The sequence below is a fragment of the Myotis davidii genome, unplaced genomic scaffold, assembly GCF_000327345.1.
Source record: "Myotis davidii unplaced genomic scaffold, ASM32734v1 scaffold53, whole genome shotgun sequence".
Taxonomy (NCBI): domain Eukaryota; kingdom Metazoa; phylum Chordata; class Mammalia; order Chiroptera; family Vespertilionidae; genus Myotis; species Myotis davidii.
This window is the reverse complement of record NW_006286140.1, coordinates 2,512,467-2,539,400: the sequence shown is the minus strand read 5'-3', so window position 1 is coordinate 2,539,400 and position 26,934 is coordinate 2,512,467. Positions and strand designations below refer to the sequence as shown.

At 40.2% G+C, this 26,934-nt stretch overlaps 1 long non-coding RNA gene across 1 annotated transcript in view; it reads left to right on the top strand.

Annotated features, from left to right (window-relative positions):
* Positions 1–1,764: 1,764 nt before the first annotated feature.
* The window catches only part of LOC102767084, a 90,277-nt gene continuing 65,107 nt past the window's right edge, over positions 1,765–26,934 (top strand). Inside the window, exons 1-3 of the long non-coding RNA XR_435327.2 lie at positions 1,765–1,921; positions 7,812–8,073; positions 22,119–22,224. This is a non-coding gene — a long non-coding RNA (uncharacterized LOC102767084). The remainder of the gene's footprint in view (positions 1,922–7,811; positions 8,074–22,118; positions 22,225–26,934) is intronic.

Genomic DNA, 26,934 nt, shown 5'->3' with positions numbered 1-26,934 from the left:
ATTTGATGCTTCTTTTATGGTTATAATAATCACGGGCAAGCATTGCTACATCACTTGAAAAGCGGGAATCCGAAAAAAAAAGAAAAAAGAAAAGCAGGAATCTGAGGTTCACTAAAGCCACAGAACTAACAAGCAGCAGAACCGGACTGCGAGGCTTGAGCCCAGATGTGGCTGGTGCTCTTTGTGATCAATCATGCCACGCCTGCCGTTGTGATCATTCATTCATTCAATGGTTTTTGGTAAATCTTGAATGATCACCTTCTATGCGCTGGGCTCCAAGTTAAGCCCAGGTTGAACATGGCACACTTCTTGCTCCTTCTGTGATTTGGATGGGATCATAGACACGAAGCTGACAGAGAATTAGGTGATGATGCTGAGCTGGGGAAGCCTGGGTGCTGCGGTTGCACCTAGAAGGACTTTAAGGCTGAAATTGTTGCAAGGACTTAGGCTTCCTGGAGTAAGTGATATCTTATTTGAGATATTAAGAAAGGAGTAATTAAGTGGGGTGTTATTCCCCCCCTCAATAATCAGTAACATCAAGGGCTGAAGGTAAGAGAGGATAATGGTAACTTTAGGGAATTAAGAATAGTTGAATTTGCCTGGAATGCAGAGTGTAAATTGGAAAATGGCAGAAGATGGGACTTAAAGAGGTAGGCAGATGCCAGGCCATGTGTGGGTTTGGAAACTATGATGAGAGATTTGCAATGAGGACTCATCTGGAAGGTCTGGAGCCTGAGTGGCGTGATCAAGCGTGCAGGGCAGAAGGGTTTCTCGGGTGCCATGGGGAGGATGATCAGCCATACTCGAGCCATTAGCAGAGGCAGGACAGCAGTTCTCTTGGTCAGTGTCTGGAGTCATCTGAAGGACTCAGAAGGGCAGAGCTAACCAAGGTGGAAAGTCTTACCTGGCTTGGGTCTCAAGTTAGAAAAATAGCTTAAGCAGCCCTAACGGCAACATAGACCTGACCTTCAGACTACCTCTGTCCAGCTGGATTACCAAGGCTAACTTTGATTTTATTAAAATTGACTACTTTTTTCTTTGCCTCCAAGTCATGGGTCTAAAAAAGCAAGCTTTGAAAAATAAAACCACAATACACACTTTTTCTAAAAGTTTAGAATAATGTTAAAGTATCTATCTACAGCAAACATAATTTTTTTTAAAAAATCTGTAAAACACAATGTAGCTCAGGGGTTTTGCCTTAACGGATTGGATTCACCAAGAAGACCATGTTGCAAAGCTTGGTGGAGAGGCAAGCGCCCCTGTAGATAGCGCGGGCTCAGGCTGCCAGGGCTCCCGAACCTGTTGACTAATAGAGCAACGTTGTCTACTAAAGAAAACACTTTTCTCTTGTAGTCCTTTCTACATTTTTTTTTCATAACCAACTCCTTTTAGAGAAGACTTCTTTAATTTGTCCCTTCCTTTCCCCCTAAAGAGGGATGGTGGATTATTTCAAGGAGCAGCAGAGCGTGGGCGAGGAGACAATGAGGACCTAGGTCCTTGCAGTCACCGGAGAACTCTGAACTCGCTGTGTCCCCCTTCAGCGTCCCTCGGGTGGCCTCCGTGTTTCTGTTACCTTGGTAGAAAGAATATGCGACTCCCCTGCCTGCCTTGAAGTCTCGTTGCCATGGAAACTTCCATTCCACACACCTGATTCACATATCACGCTTGGCTAAGTCCAGACAGAGGCCACCGACTGGCATTTGCCCTTTGTTTCCCCTTGTGTTTGCCAGGCGCTTAAAAAACGGATGGGGATAGACGGGAGGGTGGGCAGCCTGGTGTGTGAGAAAGCTGGGTCAGGGGTAGATGCTTGGGGATTTCCAAAGATAATCCTGTGGAGGGAAGAGCAGAGCAAATGGAAAAGTCTGTGCCCTTTTAAGCTTCTCCTGGGCGCAAAGTCTTTGATCCTGTGATGTGTCTGACGGTAATTTTCTGGATTTCTGGGTGAGATAGGATATGCGTGAACAGATCCAGGGAGCTGTTGTTCCTTAGTGAGTTTTTCTGTCCCATGTTCACTGAATTGACTAATAATCTCAGCTCCATGGTGAGCATGTTGGGGCTGTGACCCGGGTTTAGGCGAAACATCAATTAAAGCTGTGAACTAAGAGTTCAGCCCTCTGATGACACTTTTTCCTGGGCTCGCCTTTGATATAAAGCGTAATATCTTCGGGAGCACAAATAATTTGTGGAAATTATCGCTCAGAGGGGCCAGTACCCTGGCTGGAGGACAGCTCTGTTTTCCCTCTGATATTTTCTTTTCCTCTAGTCTAAGTCCTTTAATGAGTAACTTAGCGAGAAGGGCGCTGGCAGAGAGCAGACTGTCACCTCCTCCCCCAGCCAGACATTCCCTTTCATAGGTTGTCATTTTCTCTCGGTTCCTGTTTATGCAGCAGAGTTTTAGAAATTAAAAAAGAAGGTGTAAGAAGGTGTTGAAATTGTCATGGTCATCAGTCCTCCTAAAACGTTAGGTTTCACACCTTATGTGGGTGTAGGTAGGTGTCACTCCTGCCTTGGCAATGGAATGAGCTCCCCAGTTCCTGCCCTCCCTCCCCCCCACTTATTCTTCTGTTTCCTCTAATTTGTTAATAGTCCTAGGCAAGTGGCCTTCATTTACAAAGTGCACCCGCACGCCGCGCCCAGGAACTCTAGTTTGGAGTCAGACCGGAGGGAAAGTCTCCGTGGTGTTCTTGGACAAGTGCTTTTATCAACCTCAGTTTCCTCATTTGTGAAATGGTCTTAATGATAAATGCTGTGATTCTTAAAGAGCTTGTGACCTAATATCTTTGTTATTATTAGCTTGCTAGGGTCATTTTATAAATAACATTTACAGTATTTGAAAGAATATTCTCACCATCAGTACTGCTGACTTTTATTGTTGTTATTGACTTTGGCATAGGCGAGAGTAGACACAGGCAAAGAATATACTAGTAAATGGTGGATTGGAAGAAATAGATAATTCTTACCCCAAATAGTGCACACACATTCCCTCTCTGTCATTCGTGTGTGCACTCCAGGTCTGTCTTTTGAATCTCACTGCAAGTTCAAACAGCAAAATGAAAAGGTTGTACACTTCCTGGGGGACAGAATGCTCCCACAGACACTGTCTGGTTTAGAGAGAGAGAAAGCAGTGATGCCCCGTCAGCATTTCCTGGCAGCCCTGTGGGGATGAATGTAAATTCCTACTCGATAATCCAAGGGCCATTCTGATCTTCCTGCCTCAACTGGCTTCTTGCCTCCTCATCCTTCCTCTTGTAACATTTTCTCTCTTTTTAAAATTGTGGTGAAATATACATAATAGCCCTAGCTGGTTTGGCTCAATGGATAGAGCGCCAGCCTGCAGACTGAAGGGTCCCAGATTCAATTCTTGCCAAGGGCACATGCCTGGGTTGCAGGCTTGATCCCCAATAGGGGGCGTGCAGGAGGCAGCCAATCAGTGATTCTCTCTCATCATTGATGTTTCTATCTCTCTCTCCCTCTCCCTTCCTCTCTAAAAATCAATAAAATATATTTTAAAAAAAGAAATATACAGAACATTAATATATCATTTTAACCATTTTCAAATGTACAGTTTAGTGGCATTATATACTGCCACACTGTTGTGCAAGCATCACCACCATCCATTTCCAGAACTTTTTACACCTTCCCAAGCCAAAGCTCTCTACCTATTAAGCAGTAATTCCTAAGCCTGCTTCCCACTGCCTTTGTCAACTACCACTCTTCTTTCAGTCACTCTGAATCTGATTGCTCAAGATACTTCATAGTAGTGGGATCGTGCAGTATTGCTCTGTGTGACTGGCTTATTTCACTTAGTATGATGTCTTCGGGGTTCATTCATGTTGTAGCAGGCGTCAGAATTTCATTTCTCTAAAGGCTAAATGATATCCCATTGTATGCACACACCACATTTTTTTTTTACTTGTTCATCCGCCAATGGACATTTTGGATTCTTTCCACTTTTTGGCTATTTTGAATGATGCTGCTATAAACACGGGTGTGCAAATATCTGTTTGAGTACATTTTCTTCTTTTTATTCTGGTAAAGATGATAAAATTTTAGACTGCATCAGGGTCTTCACTGTGAATTCTTCAGTAGCAGTAAAATTGATTATGCTATGCATTTTCCTTTTATTTAATGTGGTAAAAAACAAAACATAGAATTTACCATTTAAACCATTGTTAGGTGTACAGTGGTGAACAACAATGGGTACAGAGTTTCAGTACTGCAAGATGATGGTTTTGATTACTCGAGGGGCCTCATATAAGTGGGATGATACAGTATCTGTCCTTTTGTGAGTGGCTGATTTCACTTGGCATGATGTCCTCCAGATTCATCCATGTTGTAGTATGTGGCAGGTTTTCCCTTTCTAGGGCTGAACAACTTTCCATTGTATATACCCCATTTTTTTAAATGTATTCATCTGCCAGTGGACATTTGAACTATTGTGAATAATGCTGCAGTGACTGTGGGTGTGCAGATGTCTCTTGGAGAAGTGGAATTACTGGATCATATGTTAATTCTGTTTAACTTTTTGAGAAACCTCCATACTGTTTGCCATCCCCGCACTATTGGTGGGAGTGTAAATTTTTACATTCAGACCAACAGTGCACAAGGCTTCCAATTTCTCCACAACTTCATCAACACTTGTTATTTTTCTATTTTAATTTTTGTAACAGGGGACATCCTGATGTGTGTGGGGTGATAAATCATAGTGATTTTGATGTGTAATGAAGTTTCTTAAAGCAGCTTTAAAGAGCATATTAAAAGCAAACAGACGGACTGAGGTAATAGTTAGTTTAGGATGGAGAGAAGCTTGGGAAACCATGGGGTTCCCAGAGGAGTTGTTTGATCTCCTCTGACAGTTCTGTGTGTGCTGGGAAGAGTGTGCTGTCCTCTGCGCTGCTGTCTCCTAGCCCTGGAGGTCCAGTTTGGCCTCCGTGGTGTGGCCTGGCCGACAGTCCGTCGCCCTCTCATCCTTTTGGAGTCCTGGGTGGTTAGTAAGCATTTTCTCAGAGCAAGTGACTCAGAATTAAATGTAGCTCCAGATACAGAGTTATTTCAAAGAACAACGATGCCTCACTCTTTTTTAACCATTTCTATGGACTACTTCTATGTGGATTAAAAAAATATCAATGCTGAGCTAAAGTCAGCATTCCTTCTTTGATTCATTCAGCAGCATTAATGAAATATCCAGGACAGTTCTGTCCATTAGAAATATAATGCAAGCTGTATATTTGATGTGACATATTTTCTAGTAGCCATGTTAAAAAAAATAGGAAGGAAAATAGGTGACGTTAATTTTAATACATTTCATCGAACCTGACATACCTAAATATATGAATACGTAATGAAAATGAAAAATTGAGATAATCTACTTTATGTTTCACACTAAGTCTTGGTAATCTGCTGCTTATTTTAAACTCAGAGCCCTTCTCAATTTGGATTGGCCACATTTCAAGTGCTCGAGAGCCACATGTTTCTAGTGGCCAGCTTACTAGACAGAACAGACCTAGCATACCGAGCCGGGGACATCTGAAGCCCAGAAAAGGCCCGCCCTCAGCTCTGCCTCGTGGGCAAGATGTATCAGTAAAGCACTGATGACGGTGCCCAGAGCTTGTGGAAGAGACGGGCACAGTGGTACCGAGCCCAGAATTGGGGCTCCCAAGCCCAGAATTGGGTTGGTCTGCCACCGCTAGACCTCATTCCTTTGAACTAGTCTCCTGTGGGGCGGCGCTGAGCTGGAGTTTGGCATGGGCCCCAGCTCATCAGACATTAACTTTTTGCCTCCTGTGTTAAGAGAGCAGCTGCCAAGTTTACTTTTAATTATAAGCTCTGCTCTGGCCCTGGGTCCGCGAGCAGGGATTTCAGCACCACAACCTCACTGCTCTCCCTCGGGCCTTTCATTCCCACAGGCGAGTCCCTCCCCTCTCTGGGCACTGCTGGCCTGCACTCCACCTCAGTCCTTTGAGCTGCTCCCCAGGAGAAGGTAAAAAATGTAGTGCTGAGAGAAGGACTTCATCTGAACACCCTTCCTCTCACCTCTGGGAAGCGACGCCAACAGCTCTAGTTGTTGAGGGAAAGGTCATGTCCTTGGACCGGCTCCCCTGAATCCACCCTGTGGCCTCCCTGACCACCCTCATGCCCAGGTCCTCAGGGAGCTCCAGAGGCACCGGCTCTGGAGGCCCTGCAGCCAGACAAGCCTGTGCGGCTCCCAGCTCCCGCGTGGGGAAGGAAGGGTGGCCAAGACGTGTTTACAGAGAGCCGGCCAGGAAGCGCAAGGGAAGAGGAGGAGCTGTTTCCACTTATCCTCCCACCTCCTTTTGGCTTTCTCTCCTGGCATTGCTGAAGGCCAGAAAAGGGATGGGAATTTGGCAAAGTGAAAGTATATCATTGTATTCCCCCCCTGCTCCCCAGCCCTCCATCTCATCTCCCTCCTACGGAAGCCAGGCTGGACTTTTTTCTACCCAGTTTACTTAACACTCAAGAGACTCGAAATTCCTTTCCTGCTGCTGGTGTGGAAGAGGCTTGGAAATAGGTTCCTTTCCAGGAGATGAGTGATATGGCAGAAAGACAAGGTCAGATGAGGCCAAGGGCCGGGAGCCAGAGTCTTACCAAACTCTCACAGGCAGCACTGTGACGGCCGGACTTGCTATGCTGATGGAGAAGGGGTGGCCTTGGGCTCTACCCTGTCTGGAGTCTTCTATGATAGGTGCAGTTAAGGGAGATGAGGGACTTTGGGGGAGGGGGCAGGATGAGTCTGGCCCTTCCGAAAACTGGGCTAGTGTATGCTGACATATTAAAAGACAGAACGATTAATATTTCCAGCCTACCTTAAGGCTCTATTTCTTTTAATCATATTTTAAACTTTACACTATTAACATAGACTTCTTTGGGACTTGTTTATACCTTGCATCCATAGGAATCAGAACCCCAGTGTAAGGATTACAAGAATCTCAATAATTACCTAATTTAACAAGGAGGCCAAAGTAAAATATTTCTTCTCCCAGGAAAATAAAGTAAATAAAAGAAGATCAACTGCTCTTCTCATTATTCCGAACTCACAAATCTGCTAAGACTCAAAGTTAACTTTATGATGTACTTTAGCTGAGAGTATTTTTATGAACAAGAACTGTTAACATCGAGAAGTTAGCTCCAGGAAATGAAAAGATTAAGACAAAGGAAAAGGTCACACGATTTGAATGTCACACATGCATACTTACTTGGTACTGGAATAATGACAGAGAATCCTTTTGACTGCTGTGACCTATGGTCCTATGCATTTTGGTACCAACAATATTTTTCTTTTTTCTTTTTTGCCTTTTTTTTCTTTTTAGCTTCATGAGGTGTTTGAGTGATAGTTTGAGTCCCTTCAGCAAGTCAATGTACCAGCCTGGGAGCTAGCTGGAGTTATAACACAGGCTGTGGTCACACACCACAAGTGACAAGCCAGGCCAGCAAGACTGTGGGCTCTGGGTTTGAATCCTGGCTCCACCACTAATTAGCCCTGTGTTAGTTACTCAACCTCTCTGAACCTCATTAATTTTCTGTAAAAGTTAGAATTATAAATTTATACTTATGGAGCTTACCCATATAAAGATGGCTCATTTAAAGTGCTTAGTCCATAGTTCCTGACAAATATTAAATTAGGAGGAAATATTAATTGCTTTTAATACTTCAACTGAAAATGCCAAGTTTAACTGGCAATATATAGCTGCCCTTGTTTATTTCTACCAGCAGCAGAGCGATACATTGTTTGGTTGACACTTGCTTGGCCTTTTTGAAAAAATTCTTTAATTATGTATTATTTTTCTTTGCAGCCTTGCAGGTGTGTGGTGTGTATGTGTAGGAGAAGCCAGTAATTACCCCTTGCTGATGGAGCTGACCAAACACAGTCTTTCCCATGGCAACTGAAAACATAAAAAAATAAAATTTAAAAAATTGGAGGTTACGTAATTGCCGTCCCTGGAGGAGGAGGAATGTGGAGATCATGGAGTTTCTTGTGGCTTTTGGTTGAAGGTGTTGGTGAAGATACAGAGGTCCTGCTGAGTAGCTGAACAGGATGCTGTTGCTTGCTTTGAAGTGAGTAAACTGGTCAAAAGTACAAGTGGGAGGGGAAGTTGAGGTTTAATGAAGGGGGTCATTATTAATGTTTCCATGGTTTTAGCAGTTTAAAAGTTAGGAGTTTAGGTGAGGTTGTTGTTTGAGGGGAAAATAGCCCACAGACGTTCAGACAGGGTCAAGTTCAGTCTTTTAGTCTTCATTTTAATCTGAAAATAGGGAGTCAAGGCTTTTGAATAACATAGCAAAGGGATTGCTTCATCATTCCAACAGCGAATGCTAATTATTGCATGTCCACAATGGCACAAGATTCAGAAAGCAACACCATTCTTCTCAAATCCCAATTATCCGAAGATTTTTTTTTTTGGTGTGGGGGGAGGAGAAATAATATTACTGGTTTGGATTACTATTTCTGTTTTCAAAAGTATTTATATTAATTTTCCCGAAGCCTACATGGAACCCAAAACATTAACTTTCTTTTTTATTGATTTCAGAGAGGAAGAGAGAGGACAAGAGAGATAAAAAACAACAATGATGAGAGAGAATCATTGATTGACTGCCTCCTGCGTGCCCCCACTGGGGATCTAGCCTGCAACTTGGGCATGTGCCCTGATCTGGCATAGCAGCCTCCTGGTTCCTAGGTTGATGTTCAACCACTGAGCCACACCAGCAGGGCCAAAACATTCACTTTCAATGCAGAGGTGGTGTCTTTCCCCAACTTCCATAAATTGATCTTGAATCCATTGCCTTTATCTTTCTTGTATAAGGAAGAACACAGGGAGCTTCATTTATTACATTACTGGAATGCAGTGTAATATCTCTAATCCTATGTTTACCATTTTTAATCAGACTACCAATTCTCCTCTTTTTCATGGTTGGCTGTAAATAACTTGTTTTCAGAATTCTAGTAATGTAATAAAAAGAAATGGAATCAAGATTGAGGATCTGGTCTTGGCTTTGCCAGTAACTAGAATTGTAAAGATGATAAAGTTACTTGATTTTAATGGACCTCATATCCAAATATAAAATTATTTTATATTTCAATTTAGTATGAAATAAGATTTTAGACCAAATTATCATTAAGACTTCTCTCAGTGTTATATTCTGTTTTTACGTTCAGTATTTCTGATTATAGTTTATCTTATTAAGGATTACAATGTTTGTATTTTATATAACCTGTTATCCAAGATTGGTCATCACCATTAACATACTCAACACACAAAGTACACAGGAGATAAAATAAAAAAAAGTTTCCTATGAATCCAACTAGTCTGCTCTACCCAGTGAGGGGAGACTGTTCAAGGACAGTTATCTCTTAAAAGCAACAGAAGAAACTGTGGAGTAAAGAAGACATAGTGTCATATCTTCTATTGGGTCTTCAGAAAGGAAACTCTATAATTAAAAAATCTGAAAAGCTGAGTTTAAGACTAGATATTCCTCTGGGAATCACTTCTATGGAATGTTTAAAATTGGAATCATCAAATCAGAATTTATTTGCATATTCCCCGAAAATAATAAGAGTATTTTAATTGCCCTTCAAAAATCTGAGTCTTAACTTTAGCCTATGCAGATGCTTCTCTTTAAAATAAACCTCTGTTAATAGTTTATGGATCTTTTCAGAAGAAAGTTAGAAAAATTATCTAGGTGCTTAGGAAAGCCAACAAAGCTACAGTTGGAAGATAGAAATGTTCCCTTAGAAAGTTTTATATCTGTTCCTCAGAAAGATGCATGAACAATGAACCAGCCTGTTCTTGTCTTGTTTTAAAGTAAACAGATTTGTAGACTTGTAGTTGGCTCCCGATGAACCACTCATGGAGCCATTTAAGGCATGAGCTTTGCATTGGTATTGAACCAACTGAATAAAAGCTGTTTATAACCTTGTTATACCTTTCCAACATAAACAGTATCTCTTACATAAATCACTTTTATACTAGTTTATACATAACATCATGTGGGAACTTTTTCTCTTACTTTTTGTTTGATCTGGACTGCAAGCTAGACATCCATGTCCCCTGACAGTGGTGTTCTAGGTTATCTTTTACATTCTGAAGTGGCATAAGCCAGAGCTATCTATGTTACACTTGTCAAGGGATAGCACTTATTACTCTATTCTAATTTGGGCTCACTGTCAGTGAGTATGTATTTTAAAGCTGTTTCAATTTTCTACCTATGCATACAAGCGTAGCCTTTAAGTGAATGCTTGTATTACACATTCATTTATATCTTACCCTTACCTGTCACTGCCCTCCACTCGCAATAGTATTCTATAGAGGATCTCATGGAGCTTTGTTGTCCATGAATATATTTTCTCTTGACTCTATCTAAAAGGATAAGAAATGCTAAGCATTTTTTACAAGAATATTAAATGTATAAGAAACAGTATGACTATATTTTATTTATCTTTGGTTCCCTCTCTCTTTTTAAATAGACTTTATTTTTAGAGCAGCTTTAGGTTCACACAAAATTGAGAGTAAAATACAGATAATTTTCATAAACCTAGTGCCACCACATTTTTTTTGCATGCTTATTATATATCTCCTTTGATGAGGGTCTGTTAAGGTCTTCGGCCCATTTTTAATTGGGGTTTTTATTGTCTTATTGTTGAGTTTTAAAGGTTTTTATTGTACATTTTGGATCTACAAAGTCCTTTATTAGGTATATGTTTTGTAAATGTTTTCTTTTGATAGTATTTTTTTGCATGGCAGAAATTTTTAATTTTAAAGAAGCCAAACTTATTATTTCTTTCATGGATTTTGCCTTTGGCATTGTATCTAAAATGTCATTGCCAAAACAAATTCACCTAGATTTTATTCTGTTATCTTCTAGGGGTTTTATAGTTTTGTGTTTTTAATTTAGGTATGTGATCCATTTTGAGTTAATTTTGTGAAGAGTATAAGGCCTGTGTCTAAATTAATTTTTTTGCATGTGGTTGACATGCAGTTGTTCCAGCACCATTTGTTGAAAAGACTGTCCAGGCTTCATTACATTGCCTTTCCTTTTTGTCAAGGACCAGTTGGCTATATTTATGTGGTCTTTTTTCTGGGTTGTCCATTCTGTTCCACTGTTCTGTTTGTCTTTTTCTTCACCAATAGCAGACTGTCTTAAGTCTTGAAGTTGGGCAGTGTTAGGCCTCCAACTTTGTCCTTTTCCTTAAAATTTTAACCATTCTGGGTTATTTCATTTTTTTAAATGCATTTAGCAGATTTCATAAAAGCTGCCTTGAATTTTCACAATACAGGAAACTGTTTTTTAGAGACATGATCCAGATATAGGAGATCATGATAAATAGAAATTCAGAAGTTGGAAAGAGCGACTTTCATTGAACAGTGTACCTGAACCTGTTGGTCAAGAAGATCATCATTTGATCAGAACACATTCTTAGAGGAGGAAAGGTTTCATTTCTTTTCTTAAAATGATATCTGACTGTAACAATAACCCAGTCTTCTTCAACAGGTCATTGTCCTAGTACACAATTTGAGTGGCTCCTTACACCTACTGAATAAAAAGCACACACTCAATGACTACCACTGGTTGACTTCACTCTGCCCTTCTAGTAGTGGGCTTCACAGCTCTCCTTTGTGAACACACATTCTCAGATGAGCCATCGTTGATGAGGCGATAGATATGCTGAATTTAGAAAACTCTGGACTCAAATCCCTCTGCTGCACTTATTAGCTTTGTGAACTTTGTCGAGTTACATCACCACCTGAATCTTAGTCTTCTAAAGGCTAAGATAAATAAATACATACATTGACTCTTGTTTTTATCTGTGATACCACGTAGTTAAATATGTAGGGCCATAAATTTAGATCCATTCCCTGAACTATTTATTGTAGCTAAATTGGATTTGCAATATATGAATATAAGATATTTAGAATTTAAGAAATACTTCTTTTTCTTGTTTTCTATTTAGTGATAAATTCTTTTCTCCTATTATCAAATATTAAAACACATTGGCTACAAATAAGGATAACTTTAATAATAGATTTGGGGCACACATAAACTATTTACATGTTAATACATTTAAAAGGCTACACACAAATCTTTCCAACATTTATGTTGAATCTTTGATTTTATATGTTGCTCAGTTATGAAGAGGAGGGAGGCCATAAAATCTGATTTTATTGGATTACTTATATGCTCAGAATTATATTTTTTGGTCTTATCTAGTCTTGCAGAATTATCTAGAAAGGTATACAATTTCATGTTCTCAGATACTGCTCACCATCTGCTTTCAAAGTGAAAAATGGGCATCATAATATACCTTCATTGCCCTTTGGCTGCTAAGTCCAAAGTCAGGAGATAGAGGTCACTGTTCTTTTTATAACTGACTTGGTACTAACATTGCATATTCCATCATCTGTCTTCTCTGCGCAGTTTTGTGATAACCATTCAGCCTTTCTTGCCCCCCTTGAATACTTTCCTTTCCCCTCTCACATACTTTTGTAACAGATATTCTTGGCTGAAATAAATAGGGAACGCATTCATCAGGAATGCTTAATTGGGATTTTCAAAAACAAAAAGTTGTTTTGCTTTCTTTCGTATTTTTTCCCCCTGTTTCGGACCAGATTCAGTGTGAAAGGGACAGAAAGTAACAAGAGAACCCTGAAAAACTGACGTGAACCACAGCAAGTTCACAGCTTTCGATAGAAATTGGGAGGAATGAAAATAATAAACTCACATGGGTCTTCTGTATATTCGGTGCTTTCATATACATGATTTACGTTTTATCAAAAGCATTCTCTATGGTAAAGATGATTGTGACAATGACTAATCTCATTGGACAGATAAGGAAGCCAGCTGATAGAGCCATATAATCTGGTCCAAAACAGATTGCTAGTCACACCAGGGTGCTTTCCTTCTTTACTCAGTTGTATGTGGAGAATAAAGATGTTTTCTGTGCAGTCATATGGGTTGTAGTAAAACCAATGCTACATTGTATTTCCTTTTAAAACCTTCATGTTTTCATATCCTATAGAAACATAGTATTTTAGAATCCGGTTTTTATACTGCCTCCCATGCCATCTGCTCAGAATGGCAGTGTCTTTGTGGCAGAGATTTGCTCAGGAGAAACATTTGCTCATCATCTGGAATGTTCTACAAGTAATCATGTAAAGACTAGAGAATATGAAGATGACCATATAGCAATAATGCTGTTATTAAATGCTTAATGTGAGCCACAGATGTCTCTTTGCTTTATCTGTCTTAACTCTTTTTCTTCACATAGTGCTCCTGTGAAGTAGGCATCATTATTTTTCCATTTACAGTTGAAGAGGTTGAGGCACATCTGATCGATGCTTCTCTGTGTCTGGATCTGTTTTTCTTCATCAGTTTTTGTTGTTCATTATATTCCACAAATGAGTGAGATCATGTGGTACTTATCTTTCTCTGACTGACTTATTTTGCTTAGCATAATGCTCTCCAGGTCCATTCATGCTGTTACAAATGGTAGGAGTTCCTTCCTTTTTACAGCAGCATAGTATTCCATCGTGTAGATGTACCAGTTTTTCAATCCATTCATCTACTGATGGGCACGTAGGCTGTTTCCAAATCTTAGCTATTGTAAAGATAGGGGAGGGTGGGAGGAGGGGGAGCGATCAACCAAAGGACTTGTATGCATGCATATAAGCCTAACCAATGGACACAGACACCATGGACACATATGTAATACCTTAATCAACAAAGACGCAAAAAAATCTTTAAAATATAAAAAAGAAAACCATAAGGAAGAGAGAGAGAGAGAGAGAGAGAGAGAGAGAGAGAGAGAGAGAGAGATAAGAGGTTGGGGCACAGTCGAATTTGTAACTTGCCAATGTCCCAAAACTATTGTGGTTTCAAATCCAGGTCCCCTGGCCCCACAGCCTCTCTGCAATGCTACTTCTTAGCCTGATGAGCTAGTAATTGTGGCTCCCTGAGAACCCTGGCTTGGCCTCAGTTGACTTAGAAAATAGTTTTGTGTGTATGTATTTTCAAGCCTGTCCCATTTTTTCATTAATTATATGGAGTGCCCACTTTTTTTTTTTACTTGAATTATATTTTATTAAGTAGTCATAATGTGTAACTCCAGGCACAGTTAGGAGTTGGGCAAGGATTAAGTCATTTGGAAGAGTTAGGGAAAGCTCCCTGGGCACCCTTCCAGGAAATTAAAGTTTCATCTGGGGATAGGGACTCAATGTTTGGAGAGAATGGGAAATTTTGCACATAGGTGTTGCTATGTCATCTTGGTCTTCAGTTAGAACCACTCCAAGAGGGGAAAACATATCAGAAAGATGAAAGAGGAGAACTAAAGTAAATACCACATAGCTTTCAAAGGACTAACATTTCATAGCTATAATTTATAATGTCCACTGTCCTTTTGAAAATTACATGGGATTGTTTATCTTTTTTTGTTTGAGAATGTCTTCCTTTATATTAAAAAAAAATATCCTATCTTTAGAATCCTTTGAAGTGTAATGATTGGGAGGTAGAAATATACAAACTAGGTTCTTTTCAGTCTAGCCCATTTTTCTTTATCATTTAGTCTTTGGGATAATTTAGATCCTTCTTTGTTCACTGGCATACTTATTCAAGAGATGTTTATTGAACACCTACTATATGCCAGACCCTTTGCTAGACTCTAGGGATAATAGATGGATCAGATGATGAACCTGTCTTCAAGGCATTTGGGTTTTGGTGGAAGAAACTGCCCTTTATTCAGCTAGTCACAAGTCGGTTTAGAAGTGCTACATTAGCACAGCCAGTGTGGCTCAGTGGTTGAGTATCATCCCATGCACCAGGAAGTCATTGATTTGATTCCTGATCAGGGTACATGCCTGGGTTGCAGGTTCAATCTCTAGTGGGGGGCATATAGGAGGCAGCTGATGTTTGGTTGATGTTTCTCTCTTATCAATGTTTCTATCCCTCTCTCCCTCTCCCTTCTCTCTCTCAAATCAATACAAACATTATTTTTTTAAAAAAAAGAAGTGTTACATTAGCCCTGGCTAGTATGGCTCTCTCGGTTGGGCATCATCCTGTGTACCAAATGGTTGCAGTTCAATTATGAGTCGGGGCACATGCTCCAGTTGCAGGCTCGATCCCTGGTGGGGGGTGTGCAGGAAGCAGTTGATCAATGCTTCTCTCTCTCTCTCTCTCTCTCTCTCTCTCTCTCATTTCCCTTCCTCTCTCTAAAAGATTAATAAAAACTTTTTTTAAAAAACAAACAAAAACGAACTGCAATAAAAATAAAATAAAAGAAGTGCTACATTTGCACAAAGGAGGGAGGCAGTAATTCCTCCTGTGGTTCTCAGCAGACATTTGAGTTGAGTCTGTGACAGCAGAGCTGGTCAGGCACAGGTGGCAGGAAGGGCACAGGAGACTAGAATGCTCCACAGCCTGGAGCACTGGAAGGACAGGGATAATTATCAGCATCTCACAGGCAGAAAAAACTGACATTGTCACCAGCGTAGTTTACCTGTGATGGAATTGCCACCAACACTCAAGCTCAGGGACCTTCCTGTCCAGTCTTCATCTACTAGTATTACTGGCTGAAATGGGGGTGCCCCTGCCGCTGCTGCTATTTTCTTTTTTACTTTTCCTCCTTAGCTGGATAGATTTGAATTCGAAGTAAGTGTGTCCCATATCAGGCTATAATCATACTGATGAAGTGGGTTGGGGAGGGAAGGGGGCGGTGGCACTAAGCTCCCTGCTATGACACAATGGAATGTAAAGTTTTTGGCCATTTGTGCCTGTCATTTTCATATTTATTTTTTCTCAAGAAATTCTATTTTTCCGCTGTGCCACTAGGATGTGGCTCTTTATCACGGTGTCCCTGTCACTGCTTCTCAGCCTTTTTGGGCGCCATCCTGGACAAGCATGGCATGTCAGTGGGAAGACTTCCTCTGTTTAGTACCTTAAATTTGCTAATGGGTGTTTTATATGGAGACAGCCAAATGCTCATGTTTAAATAACTTACAATTCCTGGGCAACTCATAAATCTGCCTGACATGATGTTAAATAGTTTGTTCCTATAAGAAACTTTGCAGATGGCTATGATAAGTATGAAGGGTGTTTTATATGTTTTGACTTACTGTCGCTTCAATGAGATTATATAAAACTCAGCAGACTTGTCCAAGATCATTAGGAAAATGAACGATTTCCCTGTCATAAATCACAAATACCACAAACTACAGGAGGGTTGCAATGGGCAGGTATCCACTGAAACTTTATTTATATTCTCCAAGGGAACTCAAAAATTTTGTGTCTACCATATTTATTCAGAAAAATATATCCTTAAATATAATCTTCCTGACACTGGTTACTGTAGCTACATCAGTTAATTCTGTTAACTTTTCTTGTTAAACTAGCTGGGCGTACCAAACATGATTGTGTAAGATAAAAGAGGACAGTGCCAAAACTTTATCATAACATGATGCCAAAAATAAATACCTGTGTACACACACACACACACACACACACACACACACACACACGGAGGTACATTTGAATACACTGTTCATGATGTTCTGATTCAGGGAAACTACGGGATGATTTGGAGTTACGGTGGTCAACTTTGTATTTATTCTAGAATATTTTACTTGAGAAAGGACATTCTTGACATACAATAAAATTTCACATTTTGTTATATAATTCACTTTGCCATGTAAATATTTATCATTTGTTCAATAAATCTAATAAACAAGATAGTGTTAAATAATGAGTGAATCTAGTTTTGTAAATAAAAAAAGTGCATAAGTGATCTATTTTACAAAATGTACTGCTGAATTGTGGGTACGGATGTGAATTTTGTGGGCCTTTCCCCCCTCTTCCTGTCTTCTTTTAGCCCCATCCACACATACATCCTTTCTTCTCACTCTAAATCTCCTATGATTAGAGAAAAGCACTTTGAGGAGAGAAATCTTTAGGAGTTGTAATATAATTAGACTTAGGGTGAGAATTCCATTCAACATAACATCATTGGTTGATTTAGTAATTTCCAGAATTCTGCCAAGGCTTTAAAATACTTCCAAGTGCCCATTGCTGATACTGCTGTTTTCCTTCCGGGATTGAACTGTACAGGATTTTGCTTTTTTAATACATTCCAGTGGTATAAGTGTATTGGCTAGCAAAGCTTTCTTTAATTGACCTGGTTTCAGTAGAAATGATCCAGTTCCCCTTCTCCTAAGTTGTCTCCTTTTTAAAACTAGGGATTAATAACCTGCTGTTATCTCCATCATCCTAGTAAGAGATTCTGTCAACAGTGATTTTAAAAGGCAGCTTTGGGGTTAGCTCTCAGGAGTGGCTAGGACTGTAACAACATCAAATCCATGTTTTTCCTGTCAGTTATACACATGGACAATTTAATAAATTGTTACCAAATTCATATTCTGTGTTTCCTACATAAGAGGGAAATTTAGCCCCTCCCCCCCCCAAAATAGTCTTTTCGACTAAAATTCCCTTTGGACTATTTTCTCCTACTCTGAGGACAATACTTTTCCCCAGTCCATTTTCTCTGCTCCCAGTACCTTATGTATGGCAAGCATTCAATAGTCAGTGAATGAATTCCTTTGTCATTGTGTCTCTATTGTGTCAAGTGGAAGTCTGCACCGGAACAATAGCTGGTGGATGGTCTGCACTGGGGAGGCCTGGGCTCAGCTTCAAAAGTGATTTCCCCATCCTGACAGGGCAGGGCATGTTCTCCTTGGGCTGGGAAGGCACAGCTCTATCCTTGTGAAGGACTGCACCTCCCTGTTGCTTTTTTCTTCCTGGGAGCTGTTGAGTCCAAGTGTGACTGCCAAGAAGAATCCAGGAAAGCCAAAGAGCCGGAGCACGTCAGGCCTTCCTGTACCTGCCACACACACTTAAAACCCCAAGGAAATGAGTGAGGATCAATGGGAAGGAGAGAGCCCGCCAGGTGAGCAACCACATCAGTCTGAAGGCTGAAGCAACAGGAAGGGATCCTTGGCAGTTCTGTTTATTTGGCAAGATGGGGAGGTGACCTGATCTCACACTAAATTACCTCACGGCAAATCATTTTTTACCAAGCGCTATAAATGTTAGGAACTCCACTGAGCCCTTGGCCCGAGGACAGATGAGTACATCAAAGAATGTTAATTAGTCTCCAGGTGTGATTGCGGGGATTGTCTCTCTTCTTTCAGGAAAGGGTTAAGTCCCAAATCTCCTTCTTCCTCCCTGTCCCCCCTAAATCAGGCGAGGTTCTTTTGTTCAAAGCCCACTTAAGAGCTTTAACTTAGACTTCTGGTTGGGGTATGGACGGGTGTATGTGTGTCCCCAAGGGGTGGCAAAGGCTGTTTTTCCATTTTATACATATGAATCCTTTTTTTTCTTTTTTGCTGCCTTTGGGTTCATATGCTTTAAAGCTACGTTCTAGGTGAATTTAATTAGACGATTGCAGTCATTTTTGACATTTTAGTAATGGAATCACTGGTTGGAGCCTTATGCAAAGTTTGGTGCTATAATAGGATTTACCAGGGTTCCAATGTAATTCTAAATTAGATTTAAATGTCTGCCCCTTGCCTTTCTTTTCATTTATGTCAAACGTTACTACGTGGAGAGAGGTATTTTAATGATAGCAAGATGTCATTTAGAAACTCCTTCTGCTCTACTACTTCTGAAAACCATAGAGAATATCAACAGAGGTGGTTCAATCCCTGAAAGAACTCTCTGACAGGTTTCTCAGCCTCTGCACTATTGACATTCTGAGCTGTTAATTCTGAATTATAGGGGGCTGCCTGTGTATTGTGGAATGTAGTAGCACTCTGACTTCTCCCCACTAATTGCCAGTAGCACCCATATCCTCAGAGTACAATCTAAAAAGTGCCATGGAAGACAGAATTGCCCCAGCTGGGAACCACTGTTCTACCGATAGATAAGTTTAAGGAAAAGAAGTTTAAAACAATAAAGAAGATGTAGATGATGGACCTATTGGTTTTGTTTTTTAAAAAAATTTGTGTAGTCATTCATATGTAGAAGCTAATGAGCAAACTGAACTAATGAACAAAATAGAGATAGACTCATAGATAGAGAGCAGGCTGACAGCTGGGGGTGGATGAGGGAGGTGGAAGGATTGAGCAGAAAAGAAAACTCATTAGCACTGGCAACAGGGTAGTGATTGGAGGGGAGGGCAAGGTGGTAGGTGGAGGTGGAAGAGGGTATAGGGGTAAATGGTGATGGAAAAAGAAAGTAAATTCTTAGGAGATCAGGTCTGCCCATACAATTCCCACTTAGCCACCAATTATCTATCCATTATTGACTGGGATCTGGTTTAGATTAGTACAAACCATTGTAACTCAGAGCAAGTATTGATTTCAATGCTCTCATTATCACTGAAGAACTTCCAGGTATTTATGTAACATGCAGAACTTTTATGAAGGAACATTTTCCCTGATCCCTGGATGCTTTTATGGTGCTGGTTTATTGGACGGAAAGATAGAGTGAGTGGTTGGAGAACAGATTCAAATTAGACTGACATAAGACTTTAATAACTGAATTTATGAATTGAATGAAGAAACACACCTACTGTACACTGTAATTGAGCAGTTTATGAATGGGAGGCCAGATACATGATCTGGTTTCAGATACATGACAAGTTTCACTGAATTCGCCATGTTTTACATTACTAAGAATTGTCTAGAATATTGCATTTTTCCTCTGTAAGGAAATGAATTGTAATTCATTTTCTCTGTTCTCACTCTCAGCCCAAATTTACTTCCAGTTCTATAGTAGAATGTTTGAGCTACCAGGCAAGTAGAATCATGTCTCTACTGTGATTTAACACTAAATGTCCTGTTGTCCTTATTTTAATTTTTTCTCTTTGTCCTCTCTATTCTCTCTTCACCTGAACATACATGTTTGCCGGGCACATTTGCTTTGCTTTTCTCTTTCTGATGTCCCATCCCTCCTGCCCTTGTTTTCTTCCCTTTTCTCTACTATAGAAACTGTCAGGTGGCCTCGCTGGCATCATCTTACCTTTTTGAACTATGTTACCCAGAGACTCCCATTTATTATGCCTCGGGCACTCTCTTCCTTCAATGCCGTATCTCTCCGAGGGATAGTTAATGATCTTTGCAGCAAATGAAGGTGAATTGCAGTCGCATTACTGTTATAATACAGCCAACTGTATGGAACAGATTGGGCTGCGCTCTGAACAGCTGGGGCTGGCAGAGTGAGTCTTACCTCTTCTCGGAAGAGTTCCAGAACCGCCAGATCATCAGACTTGAAGGGCAAAGTGGGACAGGAAAGGTTATGGGGATAGCCGTTCCTGCAGGTTCTTTTGGCCTGAGTGATCTACCTTTTGGAAATTTTTCCTGGTTTGTAGAGCTGGAAAGCATGGACTAATGGCACCCAGGGGCTCTTGGCACTGCTATTAGACTTGCCTGTTTATTGGCTGTGATGGTATTTTATTGTTCATTTGCAGGTACTGAACATGTGATAAGATAGATGCTTCTGTTGTTAAAACATATGCCTCTCTTCAGTCCATTGAGACTATTCCTAGTGTTAAGGAGAGTTTTGAAATTTTGACTTGCCAAGTGTATGGAACCCTAATATAAATTAATAAAGACTCTGTTGGAACTTTTGGACTTGATTGATAGCGTGGCATCCTGGTGGCTGTAATAAATGGGAACTGATGTGGAGTAGGGCAGATATCATAAACTGATGGCTCACAGAGCCTGATCTAGCTGTTATACATGTTGTGTTTGCCCATACAAGGCAGTCTGTGTGTATGTGTGTGTTTGTATGTTTAAAGAACCAACTACCGATATTTTTTTTAAAGTTATATAAAAATCTGATTAGTTTTTTCATATAAGCCAGAAGTCCTGGCTTCCCTGGAACTGCATGTTCCCATGGGTAGATATCAGCTAAGGCTGAGTAACAGCTATCCCATATCTGTCATGAGTGGGCCAAGGCAGGGGGTGTACCTCTTACTAGAGTCCGCACCTCCCATCCTTACAGTTAGTTCTTGATTGGCCTCTACAGGAGGAGTTCAGGAGAGAACAGGTAGATGAGGAAGATGGGATGAGGAAGAACTGGGTTTGACTTGTAGCTTTACCACCAGCTTTGTCAATTTGGGCAAGTTACTTTTCTGAGTCTTAGTTCCCTCATGTGTAAAATGGGAATGTGGTTCTTCACCTCATGTGGTTGCTGGAAAGAGCATTAAGTGACATAGCATATCCGACATTCTTAAAAGAGAGCTGCGTACTTACCTAGTGGAATTGCTACACACATTAGCCATTATTGTAATTTTCAGTTGCTCTGTATCATAGGTGAATTGATACCAATTATTTAAAGGCTCATTGACCATGTTATAAAATTAGATAGACACTTGTGTGACTAAGGACAATGAGGGCACTTGTGTCTGGGGTTCCCATATTCTTGTTTCTGTCTTGCAGTATACAATTTACAGTGTCTGTAAGGGAATAATGCAATAGAAACGGAGCTGTTAAGGGAGACATTACTAAAGAGAGAAAAATCTTGTAATTTAGTTCATATTAGGTAAACCCCTGCTTTTCTTTTGGCTGGGTCATGATTTTGTAATTTTGAATCTAAGCTCCTAAAGTTTCCGTCGCCCCATTCCCATCCCATGTACATTCAAAATCAGACTGATGATAACCCTGTGGACTGAAGATACTCAGAATCTACATGGACGGGAAGGTACAGGAATGAGAGCACTACATCAGTTAATACATTTTCTTGAAAGTAGGTTTAAATTTCGTTTGTGTTAGGCTTTCATTGTCATTGAAGGCAGCAGTTAATAAGCACCCTATGCTCACAGGCTCTTTAACATTTCAAAGGATTTTTTTCTACATTTTTACATTCAGTTGGCATCTTTTCGCTCTGATGTTTGACCTTTGACATCAATCAGAAGGTTCCAGCACACATTTGGCTGCCACACCATGTGGGGGGCAGGGGCTTCCTGGTTATTATATATATATGTAGTTGAGAACTGCAAGTTTTTCCGCCTATTTTTCTACTTCCTGCAAAGATGGGTGGATATTGCACTTAAATGCACACTCTTGTCTCAAAATAGTAAAGGGTAGCAATTCAGTAATTTCTTCTCATACTTCATGCAGGTGTCTGGAAAATTCCTGAGTTCCAGTGAAAAGCTTCTTAAGAAGAAGAAGGAAAGGTGGCTAGAAAATGGGAAGGCAGTTCTAGGACCAGTGGGAAAAAATTGGGGTAAAATGTAACAAATGAGTTGTGATCAGCTCAGTTATAGTGTTCAAAACTTGCATTTTCAAGTGCTGTCTTAAACCCCCCTTGGATGAGTGAATGTCACTATTAGGATAAATGGTCCCTGAACAGAAGACATGCGAGAAGAAAATATTATTTTTAGAGTCCTACTTTTGAAACAATTTATAACTAGAAGTATAGGTCTACCTCTGGACCTTGAAATTGGGCCCAAACCCAGATTCTGGTCTGCTTTCATCTGATACCCTTGGGAGGTGGGATGAAGTGAAAGAGGGAAGAAGGTGAAGAGGGGAAGTGAAAATGAAGGATGAAGAATATGAAGATTCTCTGTATTTTATCAGCATTTTTGTCCAAATCACCAAAAGAATTGTGGCATGTTTAAAGCTAAGGAAACATTTAGGATGATCCATGTGAAGTTGGCAGTATTTCAGTTGTACAAAAATGGCAATTTTTCATAGTTCAACTGAATACAATGATTCCATTTTTTCCCCCTAGAATTTCTACAGCTCCCTTCCCTGGGTAGTATGGGGTAATTTTAAGAGACAGAAATGTTTTGGAATCCAATTGGTGATTTATTTTTTTGCATATGCTTTGTTAAATAAGATATACAGGTATATATATTTTTTTTGCTTGAATTTTATCGCTATCAGTTTTTTCCAAAATTATGGTTTTTGCATCAAATTTCATAGTAAAGGAGACTGAAAGGTAAGGTCAGTGTGAGGATGATTGAAGCCAGGAGTCTTGTCAGATCATTCATCTGGGGACATGCATGGCCGACTAGGTTTGACTGTGGGGTAGCAAAGATCCAAAATTGGGTTTTTACCTTAGCAGACTTAATGTTTGTTTTGAAAATAAGAAATTGATGTGAAAAGATGAAAAGCTATCCACGTGGACATGATTTATTACACCATTTTTTATGGTAGGTTGAACCTTGTTGAAAGTTGTGAAGCTTACTCAAGTAGGCATTTCCTCTCCTCCTCCCCCCATTTTTTTGTGGGACAGAATGACTTTATGAGTTCTGTGATAGTTTGGGCAAGAAACAAATTCACTTAGTTAATAAAAATTAAAAGTCTCTGAAAAGGCCTGGAAGTAGCACCATCAGCAGTCCTCCAGTGGTGGTGGTGGTGGTGACATGTGTGTGTGCCTTTGTGTGTGCTCCATGGGAGAGATTTTTTCAGAATGAAAGAGACAGATGCTTCCTTCACTTGCTAGTTTCCTGGTTTTCAAAGCCTTTTTTGTTGTTTTATTTTAAGACTGGGTGCCTCTTTGTTGGGTCAGTGAGGGCGTGGAGAGCCTGCAGGCGCATGCGCCTGCCTCTGTAATTTGCTCTTCCTGGTGTGATATCAAGTGGAAGTGCAGGGGACCACAACTGTAGTGAGCCGAGCCCACTTCCCTTCACCCACAGAGAATGCGAAGCAGTTATACCAACATCAATCAAGGCAAACCCACAGGCTGAACTCACACCGTTGAAGCAGGTGCCTGAGAGAGCATCCTCCAGCAGGCCCACGTGACTGAGGTGTACCTTGGCGCCTTGCCCACAGATGTCAGTTATGATGGCTGTGTGGGCTGTGCCCGCCTCACACAGCCAGAGCAAGCCTGTCGTACTTATGGGACAGAGCAAGTGTAACTCATGGCATCTCAGCGGATTTACTGAGACTAGAGAAAAATGCAAGGTCTACTATCTGCCCGTGTGTGTACATATACATTGATATGTGCATATGGATGGATGGATGTGCATATGTATACACACATACATCTGTACACATGTGCACACACGTTTAAAGCAAAGCTCAAGTGGGCCATGAGATAAAGAGAGACTATGCACATTTAAGACATTCTTAAGTGTCTGACAATAAGGTGAATTTGCTTATTAAAAAAAGAAAACACAAATTTCATCCTAAGTTGAACCATCCTGATATATTTTAAACAGTTATTAGTTCCTCAAAGATGGTTTTATGTATTATTGGTTTTTAAGCACTTTGAGCTGATGCTTAAAAGTGCTATGCATATTATTTATATCCTAATATGTGACCCATCCCCTTTAAGCAATGCAAAGTAAAACAAGACACACTTTTTAACCATCAAAATTGGCTAAATTTGAGAATAAATATAATATCTAATGTTATTATAGGTATGGGGAAAAACATACTACTTAGATGAGGTGAGATTTTATATACTATCTGGAGATTATTTTGCAATACAGTTGGCTCTTGAACAGTATGAAGGTTAGGAATGCTGACCCCCTCAACCTCTACACAGACAAAAAATCCACATGTAGCTTTATGACTTCCCCCAAAATTAATTGCTAATATTTTACTGTTGATTAGAAGTTGTACTGATAATATAAACAGTCAATTAACACATATTTTGTATGATATATATATGTATCATATACTGTATTTTTATAATAATATAAGCTACTGTAAAGAAAATGTTATTAAGAAAATCATAGGAAAGAGAAAATACATTTACAGTATCTATTGCAAAAAATCTGCATATAAGTTGAACCATGCAGTTCAAACCCGTGCTGTTTCAGGGTAAACTGTATACAAGATCCAAAGCCACAAAATGTGCATAGTCATAGTTCTGGCAATCCAGCTCCTAGGAATATTTACCCTAAGACTATGTCTGAACATGTGTAAGAAGATTTTACTACCAGGATGCTTCATCACAAACTTATTTTAATGTATATCTATCTGTCTATCTATCTATATCTATCTATCTATCTATCTATCTATCTATCTATCTATCTATCTATCTATCTAAAACCAGAGACCGTAACACCATCACGACCATAACAACCTAATGTCCAGTCACTATGACACCCACTGTGGCCAGCGAACCAGCCTGATCTGGGCCAGATTGCCCCCAACACCCTGACTGATCAGGGCAGCCAGGCTCCAATCAATTGGTGGTAAGCTGGTGGAAGGCAGACCCCTTAGTCCCTCCCCCTGGCTCTCAGGCTCCGATTGATTGGTGGACTGGGGACTGGCAGTGAGCCAGAACTGGGGACTGGCGAGCGGGAGGAAGGCAGGCTGCTTGGTCCTTCCCTCCGGCCTGCAGGCTCCGATTGAATGGAGGAACTGGGGTGAGTGGTGCGAAGGGGACTGGCCAGTGAGTGGAAGGCAAACCTCTTGGTCCCTCCTCCTGGCTCTCAGGCTCCAATCAATAGGTGGCAGTGGTGGGGCAGAACATGGCCCAGAACAGGCTAGGCCTACGGATCCTAACCACGCATGATTTTGTGTGCTGGGCCTCTAGTTGTATTATAAATGTCTAAACAATATTAAGGTGATAAAATAAATTATAGTAGAAATCTATAATAATAAAAGCATAATATGCTAATTAGACCAGACATCCTTCCGGGATGAAGCCAGGGCTATAGCCACCGCAACTGCAAGGGAGGGATCGAGGCAGCCATGCCTGCAAAGGCTTACTCCTGCACAAATTTCATGCATCGGGCCTCTAGTATACAATAAAATACTAAATGAGGCATTAAAATAATGTTATAGGTTTTTATATAATCCTCATTTTTAAAAAAATATTTTTTATTGATTTTTTACAGAGAGGAAGGGAGAGAAATAGAGAGTTAGAAACATAGATGAGAGAGAAACATCAATCAGCTGCCTCCTGCACACCTCCTACTGGGGATGTGCCTGCAACCAAGGTACATGCCCTTGACCGGAATCGAACCCAGGACCCCTCAGTCCATAGGCTGACGCTCTATCCACTGAGCCAAACCGGTTTGGCTAATCCTAATTTTTTAAAAACACCCATGTTCCATGTGTATATGAACGGATAGGCATTGGAAATTTGGAATATTATGTATAAACAAATATAAAAGTTACTATTTCACCCTGGCGGGATGGCTTGGTTAGTTGGAGTGTCGTCCCATACACAAAAAGGTTGTGGGTTCGATCCTGGGTCAGGGCACATAAAGGAGGCAACCAATTAATGTTTCTCTCTCTCTCTCTCAAATCAATAAAGCATATCCTCAGGAGAAGATTTAAAAAAAAAAGAATTATTATCTCTAGGTGATTTAAGAGTAATTAAATGTATTTATTTTATCTGTTCTTAACAATTTTCTAATATTTGTATTTCTTGCATATTAAATATAGCATAGAGCAGTCATGGAAATGGCATTTTAAACATAAAGGTTATCTAGAAATCTCTGTGAAGACCAGGAACGGAAGGAACTTTTCATTTTTTCAATGGACGACTGTTTAGCAGATGTCAAACGCTACTGATTGATTAATTCAACAATATATGTATGTCTGTGTGTGCCAGGCACTATACAAGGCTCTGTCATGTTGTTATGTGTTTTTCACACGGCAAATGGCTAGAGCAGTTCTATTTGATATGCTGATGTATGAGGCTTTACTAACAGTTAATACTGATATGAAAAATCTAATATGGACGTGTAAATATTAAGAATAAACAGTAACCCTTTGCTTCATATTTTTGCATATGTGTTTTATCTGCCCCATGCTGTCTTACATGGTTAAACTTTTCCTACCATGTGGATTGTTGGCAACTTCAGATGCCTGGAGAGCCAAAAGCAGATAGGAGAATCATTGGGAGAACTTGACACCATTCACGAAAACTTGAAAGAACACAAAAAAGCTTATCGGCAGGAGCTTTGAAAAATCTAACCTCTCTTATTTTGTAGGTTTTGGGCTTTGAAACTCAATCTGGGTTTAA